We start from the raw sequence: 10,695 nt of genomic DNA, 5'->3' as shown, positions 1-10,695 counted from the left end.
ATTGAGTAACGTAACGGAATAGGTTACAGAATACATTTTGGGGCATGTATTCTGTATTCTGTAATGGAATACATTTTAAAAGTAACCTTCCCAACACTGTCTTACAGTAATAGTTCCCCAATGGCAGGCAATACAAAAGTAACATTATGGCCAGACACAGAAACTCATTAAACCCCTTAAACCCAATTCCCACTACTTCAGTAAATAATAAAATTACACACATGTGCTAAAGTACAGCATGAACCTTAACTTGACCCATCTGATGACCTGAAAAATTCATAAACACGTGACAGTGTCTACATATGAAAAGCGCAGCAGCTGGAAATACCTCAGTTTCTCAGTTTTTGTTCATTTAAGGTAAAAAAATTTCCAGCTGAAGGAATGTCATTTAAGGTGTTTTTACTGCTTTTTAATGTCAAGATGGATCAGATCTGACCTGGATTATGTAAGGCGTAAAAACAATACTTTTCGCCATCTATGTTCAAAACATAGAGTACGTTGGAGACAGAGCAATGATTGGACTGGAACAGTTTGCAACAGAGCAGATCAGGTAACATCAGAAGAGCCCAAGGTCAGAGACAGCCCTAAACTGTAGAAGCCCCCCCGTGATACAGTTCCACGTCTACAGTTACACAGAGTCTTAGTGTGTTTAAAATTTGCAGCAGCGCTAAATACAAGCATAAAACACATAAAATGCTGCTCCTTTGTCTCTTCTTTCTGTCATTAAATAAAATACTCCCAACAGATTGGGTCACCATGTAGACTTAATGTGGCTATGCACATAAAAAGCTTACATAGTGACATTGTTAGAGATGTGGGGGTGGTGGTGGTGAGAGGCAGCATCCTGAGCTGAACATGCAGACAGGAGGGGTCCCATAACTCTGGATTTCCCTCCGCCCGTCTCCGTTGCTGCCGACTGGCCCTCGTTATTTATTGCTCTGTAATTTCTACAGACTAATTGATTTGGCGCGGCTTTCAGGCTGCAGGGAGACAGGAAACCAGGCATCCAAGAGGTTAAAAAAGAGAAAGGGGTTTGTGTGTGCATGTGTAGAGAGGGATAGATTGAATGAGTTGGTCAGAAGAAAAGGCTTGCATGTGAGAACACAGTAGAAGAAGAGAAGATGAGTTTACAGGCTATGAAATAGATGGATGAGAGACACACAACGTGTGTTTGATCTATAAATAAAGGAAATAAATGTTTGCAGAAGTATTTATTGTGTCTGATCTCAGCCCTCAAATTGCTGCATATGTAATACCATGCATACCACCACTGTATCACTGTGGTGATTATTAATACTCCTCCACAGCACCAGAGCTCACTAGCATGTTATTTTTATCACATAAAGCTAGAAATGGACAAATTGATTCACAACAATAATGTTATAAGGGCTTCATTTCATTTTCTGTAAATGGGAAATACCAGTGAAAACACACAGTTGTTATCAGAGGTTAGGATCCACTCATCATGAATATCATGGGTATTTTCTGGTTTTAAATGATTTGTTTTGCATTTTGTGTAATTCACACAGGGTCAAAAGTATACACTGATATATATACACGTCCAACTCCACTAGTGTTTGGTTAAATGTCAGTTCCAGAAACTTAATGATAGCCTGCTTTATCCATTCCAAAGCCAATTCTGATCATCCTGCCAGAACACCCAACTGAGTTCAAGTTTCAACCATCCAGCTGTTGATTTGAGGTGAAGTTGAAGAATTTGGAGCTAGTCCATCCACTATGTACAATGTACCAGTACCACTGGCAGCAAAACAGCCCCACAGCATGATGGCACCACCACCATGCTGGACATTTTTCTAGCATGGTGGTGGTGCCATCATGTTTTGAAAGTCTCACGTTTGCTATACCAAACATAACCTTGTCATTGAGGCCAAACAGCTCCATCCTTATCTTCTCTCACCATAAAACTTTTATCTAGAAGGCATTTGAAACTAAAAACACAAATAAAATTAAATCCATTCAAAACTGTGCTTTTGCAACAAGTGCTAATTATTTCACAACTACCACCACGCCTTCATCATGTGGTTTTTTGCTGGTTGTTTTCACTGTCATCTGGAAAACTAGCACACTGGAGGAAAAGTGCAATCCGTGCAGTCCAGAATGCAAAGACTTGTAGTAAGAGTTGTAAGTATCCTTCAGAAAAATCCATTCTGTAATTGAGTTGGAAGATTTTCCGTGCTTGAACATGTAACTGTCTCCAAATTGACTTTTATCATGTAATTACATGAAATGAAAACAACAGATATCTTGATTGTAATAAAACAAATTCAACACGAGCCAAAAACTCAACAGTTTGCTTTGGAACTTTGTCAGGTGGAATTTACATGTAAACATTAATTATATGTAATTAGTACTAAATGGGATAAAGCTTACAAGACACAAGTAAAACTGAGCAACCTTTTGGTTTGTGCATTAGGTCGACATTAGATTGCTGCAATTTATAGCCCCGTGTTAAGTGGCTTCACGTCAGAGATTCAATTAAATTGTCCCGCAGACTGCACTTAGCAAAGGTCAGGAGCTCTCTGAGATCAGTCTGCTCAATAAGTAAGGCATCAATGAACTGCTGTCCAGCCGAGAATCAGCCAACAGCTACTCCACTCAGCCAGTGAAATTAAATCAACAGAAGGCTTTCAGAGGGCACTGCCACACCCTGCAGGTTAAACTGCACCCTATGGCCTCATTTTAGCCTGAGACTCTACAGACAGCAGATGGATGGAAAAGCTCCACTTCTACCGCAACCCTATGTCCTTAAAAAAAAAAAACATTAGCATTAGTCTTGCTTGTGTTTGATCAAGACAATAAAGACACATTTATATTGATCCTCAGTTCTTATTTGATCAATCCGCTGCAATAAAACTGTATTTTAAAATCTAAATACAAGACTTCAGCCTTGTTTAAGCAACACAAAGTCAAAAATTACAATTTAAAGAGGCTTTTATGATTAATTCTAACATGTGCAGTGATTTCTTTAGTGAGTGCCTTGAAGGAGCTTCACTAAAACATATCTTTACTGGTGTTTAGCTGCTACAAACAATAGACATAAGAGTAATGTGACCCTTTATCTCTGACAGTAAAAATCTCTTCACAGCAATGAATCCAGGAAATAACTGTAGCAGCTGAGGATATAATCCAACACTAATCCAATTTGTTTTTTGCACGGATTAAACAATAGTGATTCTGAAAGGAGCTGAAAGGCGGATTTAATTATTTTAACCTTTGGGCATAATGAGCTGCTTTCCCTTATTCCTGTCTTTATGGTTAAGCTAACTCCAGCAACTGAGCACTTAACGAGAAAGCAGAACGTTTTATTTAAATTATTTTACTTTCTTTCAACATTTCTTTTCCTGTGAGGTTGTTTGGTTTGTTTTGCAGAACTTTATCGAGTTTAATTATAAAAACCAACCATTTGTTAAAAAGAGCGTCAGTGTCTGTTTCATGTGTGCTGTGATATAGTGTTACAGGAGGGAGAGAAAAATGGTTTGTTTCCTCCAGAGGGAGAAAGCCTGAAAGTGGCAGAAGAATGTGTGAATAATCTAATCCAATCCAAAACTAAACGGCCGCCACCGTTTAATGAAGAAATATTTCTGGCGCTGAACCCACTGGTGCAAGGCTGGAGGCTTACCAGCTATCAAGCCAACCTCGGTAAAATGAAAGCTTTAGTAAAATGGTGGTTACGATGGTGGTTGATGAAGTGTGTGATTTTGTGAATGAAAGTTTCACAAAGTTTCTGGAGCCTTGTAAAAACTATGGGTGCTTGATTTGAAGCATTACAGAAGATAAATAAAATCCCAAAGATGAAGCTCAAAAGAAGCATTTGCACTGAGAAAGATTCATTAAAAGGTCTTAATAAAACAAATGAGGTAAGTACAACAGGTCAAGATCAAAGAATGACTAATTCAATTGTGGTCTCCTCAGTTTCTCCTTTCAGTCCAGGTTTGCAAAGGCCCAAAGGCAGGGACGTTTTCTGGATTTCCACAGTCACTAACACAGCTTTATTTCCCAGATTCTCTCTGTTTACCTCTGCAGGGGGCTGGAGACACGTAGGCAATGATTTTAGCAAGCTGGCGGGCAGATTTGTTTCCCAAGATTGAGGCAGACAAGCCAGGGTAAGTATCAAAGTAACTAGAGAAGCGAGTCTACTGCATGGAGTAGGACAATAATCTGGCAGTGAGTAAAGAGGTGAACCGGAGTTTAAAACTGTGGGTGAGTTCTAATGTAACAGGGGTGCACCTGCCTGAGGAAGCCACGCCTACTCTGGGACAAGAGACACTTTGAGACCTTGTACTGCAGCCTGTAGTAGTGAACATCATAAATATCATGATGGCTTCTCATCCATCCATCACAGTTTAGGAATGTGGCAGAGAAAGGAAAAAATGGAACAAATTGTGTTTCAAGTTTTTTCTTTATCAATTTATGCAGTATAATAAATATATTATCAAGCTGGTTTGCCTGCTTGCCAATTTTGGCTACTCATGTTGGTTTGCTTGTTAAATTGTTAATAGCATTAGCTAACTTCTTGGCTAATGCTAGCTGAACGGTCAGGTGGCGTGATTGGTGAGTTGCGATGTGGCTCCTGGAGCAAAATTGTTATGATGTTGTAGGAACAAGCTAAACACGGGGATATCGATTGTGCAACTACACGTTACAGCTGTATGGGCTACTCTATGCGGGACTTTGCTTTGATGTTGGGTTGATAAACAACAACTGTCAAGTATCTCATTACTATTACTCAATACTAATTTCTTTTTCTTAAAATACAATTTTTTTTAATTTTTAATTTTTATTTTTTTTTTTACAGATTTTTCATTTCAGTACATTTGTTTGGTCGGTAAAAACTGTCACACAGTTTTTTGAGTTTAATATGTATTACTACGTGTAATCTCATTTATCATGTCAACACAGCAATCCATTCTTACAGTCATCATCACATAACCCTATGAAGAAACAATATAAATCAGAAAAAATTATTGTAACATTAATGATATATTTTATTTAGCGACTTGTGTACCACTGAAAGTATATTCCTTTAACTTTAGTTTTCCAGATCACCCTGAAATGTGCAGTGTTTTTATAGCTATCTGGTAGTCTGGTAGGTGGTTAGTATACACCCCACAGAACTGCAGCTTCCTCATGTAATTTCTGACCAGTGACCTTTTTTGCGTGTCAGCCCATCACCCCCTTTATCTCTTTTTAAATTTGCAATCAGCATCAAATAAATGCAAAATAAATCATTGTGTCATTTTTGATGTGAAAACCTTTTAACCTCAGTGGCGCCCCAAGATAAATTCCACAATCAAATTGACTTCTGCGGTTTGACAAACTTCCATCTCCCCTCTGGCTTACAAAAGCTTTCCATAACTGGATAAACCAAAAAAATGTTCAAGCTAACAGCCATGTATAATGCAGCAGCAGAAGCAGAGAAGGTGTGAAGGATAAACAGACAGCAGATGTCATCCAGACAGGGGTCCGTCTCATCCCTCCCCCTCCAGATGACTCCGCTGATTCTCCTTTCTCATGCTAGCTCCTAAAGGCTTGGAAAACGTGGAAGAAGAGCTTGCATGACAGAGGAACAGAAGCTTTTGATGTTTTTAACCGAGAGGCCATGAAGCAAGAGCTTTTTTTAAGCCTTCTTAAAATAAGAAACCAATCCAAGACCCAAGACCAAATCAGTGCTGGTGGACCAACATCATCCTCAAGAGGAATTAAAATCTGAATGATGAATTCTGTAATGAATAAAACTTTTAAAAACCTCCTGAAAAATGTAAAGAGCAGATGACTTTCTATCCATTTTACGGCACTGTATTATTAATATAAAGATGATTAAAAATGATTAAAAAATTACAGCTTCAGGATATGTTTGCACATGGCTCTTTGCTGACTTATTGCAACGCCCCAACGAGCGGTTTTTAGGAACTTTGCTTCGTGTCTGTTAGTGCTCCAGTGACCACATCACAGGTTGATCCACACATGCTTGAAAGGTTTCAGAGCCACGACCATGTGTGAGCTGCGGTGGGTGGTAATTGCCCAGGCGTCACCGAACGGGCGTGCGTGTGTGTATAAAGGACATTTGTGCATGTGTGTCTGTGCTGTGTCTCCACAGCGTCTCGGGGTCTTCAGCCTCTCCAGGCTGCTGACAGGTCTCCATTTGACACTTCATAACTGTCAGAGGAGGAAAAACAATTCATCCTGCACGTGCTCTCTCTCTCTCATAAGTGAACATCTATAAATTTATTACAACATCAGCAGGGGAAAGGCAAAGGAGATGGTTACTAAGTGTGATCATGATTGTAGTATATGTGGAACATTAACGGTAGGATGAGCAGAAATCATGTTATTATAATTTTCAAAATACTGTAGTGACAATGTGAATGTGTGGTTGGGAAAATCAAGACCTCTGGCATGTCTCCCACTTTTTATGAGGTGAGGAGTGAGAGTTTTAAGATTGTTCTTAAATAAGTAGCACAAGGTCACCAAAAATCAGTGTGTACACAAAAGCTGTGTAAAAACTAATTAAAAAATTCAGCAAGGTATAACACTGGGTTTATCTATGCTGTTGTCGACCAATGAATGCAAACCAAAAGTGGCATCTGAACCACTGGTACAGGGCGTTTGGCTCAGTGGTGAGCAGGAAATCACATGGCTGAAACGCAGCGCCCTGGGATTGAGTCTGTCCTGTAGCCCTTTCCTGCATGTCCTCTCTCTCTCTCCACTGTGTCACAATTCAAGAAAGGCAAAAGGAACACTGTTTTTGATTTTTGTCACCTGGTACACGTGATGCGGTCAGGTAGACGATACTAGCGTATCATCGTCTTTACCGCCATTTAAATGAGATCCTGCAGCAGCAAAAGATGACACCTTCTGGAGAAAAAATTGAAAAACCTCTGCAATTTCTTTTCGCCCTCTTCTCACTTGTTCTTCTCCTATAACAGCACTGATAGGGAGATATTTTCTGAGTTGCAGTACCGATCATTTAGGTTAAAGTTAAAGTTTCAGCAAAAACCTTCAACTGTAGCCTCTTTTTTTTCTACTCTTCTGTAAAGCGTCTGCTATATTTGCTATACAAATATAATTTATTATTATTAGTTAGCACAGACAGAAAGACACTCTCATTCACACCTATGGGCAATTTAGAATAATCAATTAATCTAACCCCAATAAATGAATGCTAACATGCTCTGCATGCACGTTAGTGGGTTTAGATTAATTGGTTATTCTTGGTTTGAGGCAACAGTGCTAACCACCTTGCTGGCTGACCTTTATCTGATCATAACAATTTTAATTGTGGACAGACCTTTTGCCAAATCAACATGGACTGTGATTTGGCATGGACTCTGAAGCAAAAGTTTCAGTGGAGGTTTAAAAATGCAGTCTTGTTGCACTGGAAAATTTGTTAGAAAAGTAGTAGTAAAAGAGTAATATAACCTTTGCAAAGTAAAGGTATTAAGGACATAGTAGGGACCGGGAGGCATATGATAGGGAGGTTATTTTACAAAACTTGTAGTATTTTCCATCTCTTATTTGCGCACTAGTTTTGTGGCTGTGCAAACCAGCTAACCAACCCCTGCAGATCCATTGAGTTTGAAAAAAAACTTTTATGGATTATAAAAGTTTTGGGGGGGTTTTGCAGCTTTAAATCTCTTTTTGTCTTTTTATGACTTGCCTGTTTTACTCACTATTTTCTTGTTAGTTAAAATGTGCTGAAAAAACTAGTGCAGCTTTAAAGTTAAGTTGTGGCAATTTTAACATGCTAGCATCCAGTCAGTCACAACCTTAATTCACCAGCAGCTGGCAGCCGGGGTTTAGTATCTTACTTAACTCTCTTAGATAAGATTTACTCACTATTTACAGGAATTTGGTGATGAACTTGATGAACTTGATAATACATTTTGACGGAATCTCGTCTTCTTGAGGATATGAATTTGTACAACAAATTTCATTAAAATCAATCTGATAGCTGTTGAACTCAGAAGCGTCACTTTTTGGTGGTGATTCCTGCTGCACGCTGTGCTGGCAATCTACTTTGTAGTCATTGAAAATGTGACCAGTATCAAATATCCTTTCCAGCTTTCATTTACATCCACTAGATATTTGTAATATTATTTCAGCAACTTGCTAAAAAATAAAAAAAAAATAAACATAGCTTACTTTCTTTAGCACTCTGTTCAGTAAATCATCTCCTTCATATCTATATCGAGCCTCTCAGCGGGTTTAACCACTCTCCTCGTGTTTGTGGATCTTTCATGAACTGATCATTTTTGGTCAAGTTGTTTTCAGTGTCAAGTAGTGTTGACCACACTTCACACTTTCAGCCAAAAGTGGAAACAAAGGAATGAACTTGGCAACATTTTAATCCATCGCTAAGAAGTGATTCAGCCGCAGCGCTCTGTGGACATGGGAAGCACAGCGGGTGAGCAGTTTGTGGTGGATAGATATTTCAGCTTGCAGGAAATCCAGAACCGCTGTAGGGTTATTTTGCGATTCAACCGAATCGCTTGTCAGTCAGATCACGCAGAGTCAAAATAATTTATTCGATAAATACATTACTTTGACCTCTGGATACATACCTCTGTTACTCACAGGCATGTTTGAGGGATTGAGGAAACTGAATATTGACGTCTGGTATCCCTTTCACCCTTTCCTAATTCACTATAATTCAGTCAATAAAGTTTAGAGGTAGATTACAATGTGCCAAAATTTTTTCTGTAATTCAAGGCAGGAAACACAGCATCAGTATTTCAACATTAAGTGGCTTTCAGTCTAAAAATTACACAGTGCTCTTGGGTTACGTCTCCGCAGACTTACACATTTGTTCAAGCAAGCCTTAGTGTCATTTTTTTTGCTGACTGAAATTCCCATGTCAGAGTTTTCCCCTCAATTATTATGGATTGTCTTCCTCAACAGATGAAGATTTTCACATGCTTATGTTTTAAAGCAATAGCATTGTGCTCAAAGAAAAGTGTGACTCTCAAAAACCCCTTCATTTAAATCCTGTGCATAGCAAATACAAGTAAGGTAATAAGCACATCAGATGACCACATGGGGTACCGTTCCTGTGAGCTAACAAAGACTTTGGAGTAAACAACATAAAAGGTTGAATCCATCCTGCCTTGTGTCAGTGGTTCAGGCTAGTGGTGGTGTAATGATGTGAAAGAGTGAAATCAAATCAAAACATGTTATATTTTAGATTCTTCAAAATAGCCACCCTTTGCTTTTATTACTTCTTTACACACTCTTGGCATTCTCTCCGTGAGCTTCATGAGGTTGTCACCTGAAATGGTTTTCCAACAGTCTTGAAGGAATTCCCAGAGATGCTGAGCACTTGTTGGCCCTTTTGCTTTCATTCTACGGTCCATCTCATCCCAAACAATGGGTTTTGGTTAAGTGACTGTGGAGGCCAGGCCAGCTGGCCCAGCACTCCATCACTCTCCTTCTTGGTCAAATAGCCCTGGAGGTGTGTTTTGGGTCATTGCCCTGTTGAAAAATAAATGATGGTCCAACTAAACGCAAATCAGATGGGCTGGCATGAAGCTGCAGTATGCTGTGGTAGCCATGCTGGTTCAGTGTGAATTCAATTTTGAATAAATTCCCAACAGTGTCACTAGCAAAGCATCCCCACACCATCACACCTCCTCCATGCTTCACGGTGGAAAACATGCATGTAGAGACCATCCATTCACCTTTTCTGCATTCTGCGATCTTTCAATTTGGACTCATTGGACCCAAGCACTGCTTTTCCTTAGTAGTGATTTCTTAGTAGCTATTTGACCATAAAGGCCTGATTCATGTAGTCTCCTCTGAACAGTTTACGTAGACACATGTCTGCCACTCAAACTCTTTGTGGCATTTATCTGGGCTCTAATCTGAGGTGCTGTTAACTTGTGGTTTCTGAGGCTGGTGACTCAGATGAATTTATCCTCAGCAGCAGAGGTGACTCTTGATCTTTCTTTTCTGGGGCGGTCCTCATGTGAACCAGTTTCATCTTAGCGCTTGATGGTTTTTGCAACTACACTTGGGGACATATTAAAATTTTTAGCAATTTTCCAGACTGATTGATCTTCAGTTCTTAAAGTAATGATGGACTGTTGTTTCTCTTTACTTAGCTGATTGGTTCTTGCCATTTCAGGTAACTACATCATGAAGCTCACTGAGAGAAGACAATCTAAAATAATGTAAAGACATATTTATTTATATTTATATTTTTTTTCTTTGCTACATAATTCCATATATCTTGCTTTATATATTTGATGTCTTCGGGAGGTCATCTGCCTCCATCTCATCCTATCCCTTGAATCCTCCTCTGTCACACAGTTACAATCTGCATGAGCAGACTGTGTGAGCTGTGAATTGTGGACCCAAACACAGACACAAAGAGAAGCGGAGCTCGACTTAAGTTTCAAACGGAAAACGGGCCTTTATTATGGCTGATTACAAGAAGGCAAAACTAGACCTGACAAAGACAGACTAAATACACACAGGAGGTGATCAGGGGAAGTGGAAACACATGGAGAAACAGCTGACAAAAATGAACATCATGACGCCACAGGGAAAAGTGACAATTATGCACAATGAACATAGAAATAAGACTTTCAAAATAAAACAGGAAACATGACGAGATGCAGACATGACAACACAAGCTAGATAACATAAGACATGTAGACATGAAACACATGAAGGGAG

This window comes from Pundamilia nyererei, unplaced genomic scaffold, assembly GCF_000239375.1.
Source record: "Pundamilia nyererei isolate P.nyererei 1_Seehausen unplaced genomic scaffold, PunNye1.0 scaffold00219, whole genome shotgun sequence".
In the NCBI taxonomy this organism is placed as follows: Eukaryota; Metazoa; Chordata; class Actinopteri; order Cichliformes; family Cichlidae; genus Pundamilia; species Pundamilia nyererei.
This window is presented reverse-complemented; position numbering follows the sequence as displayed.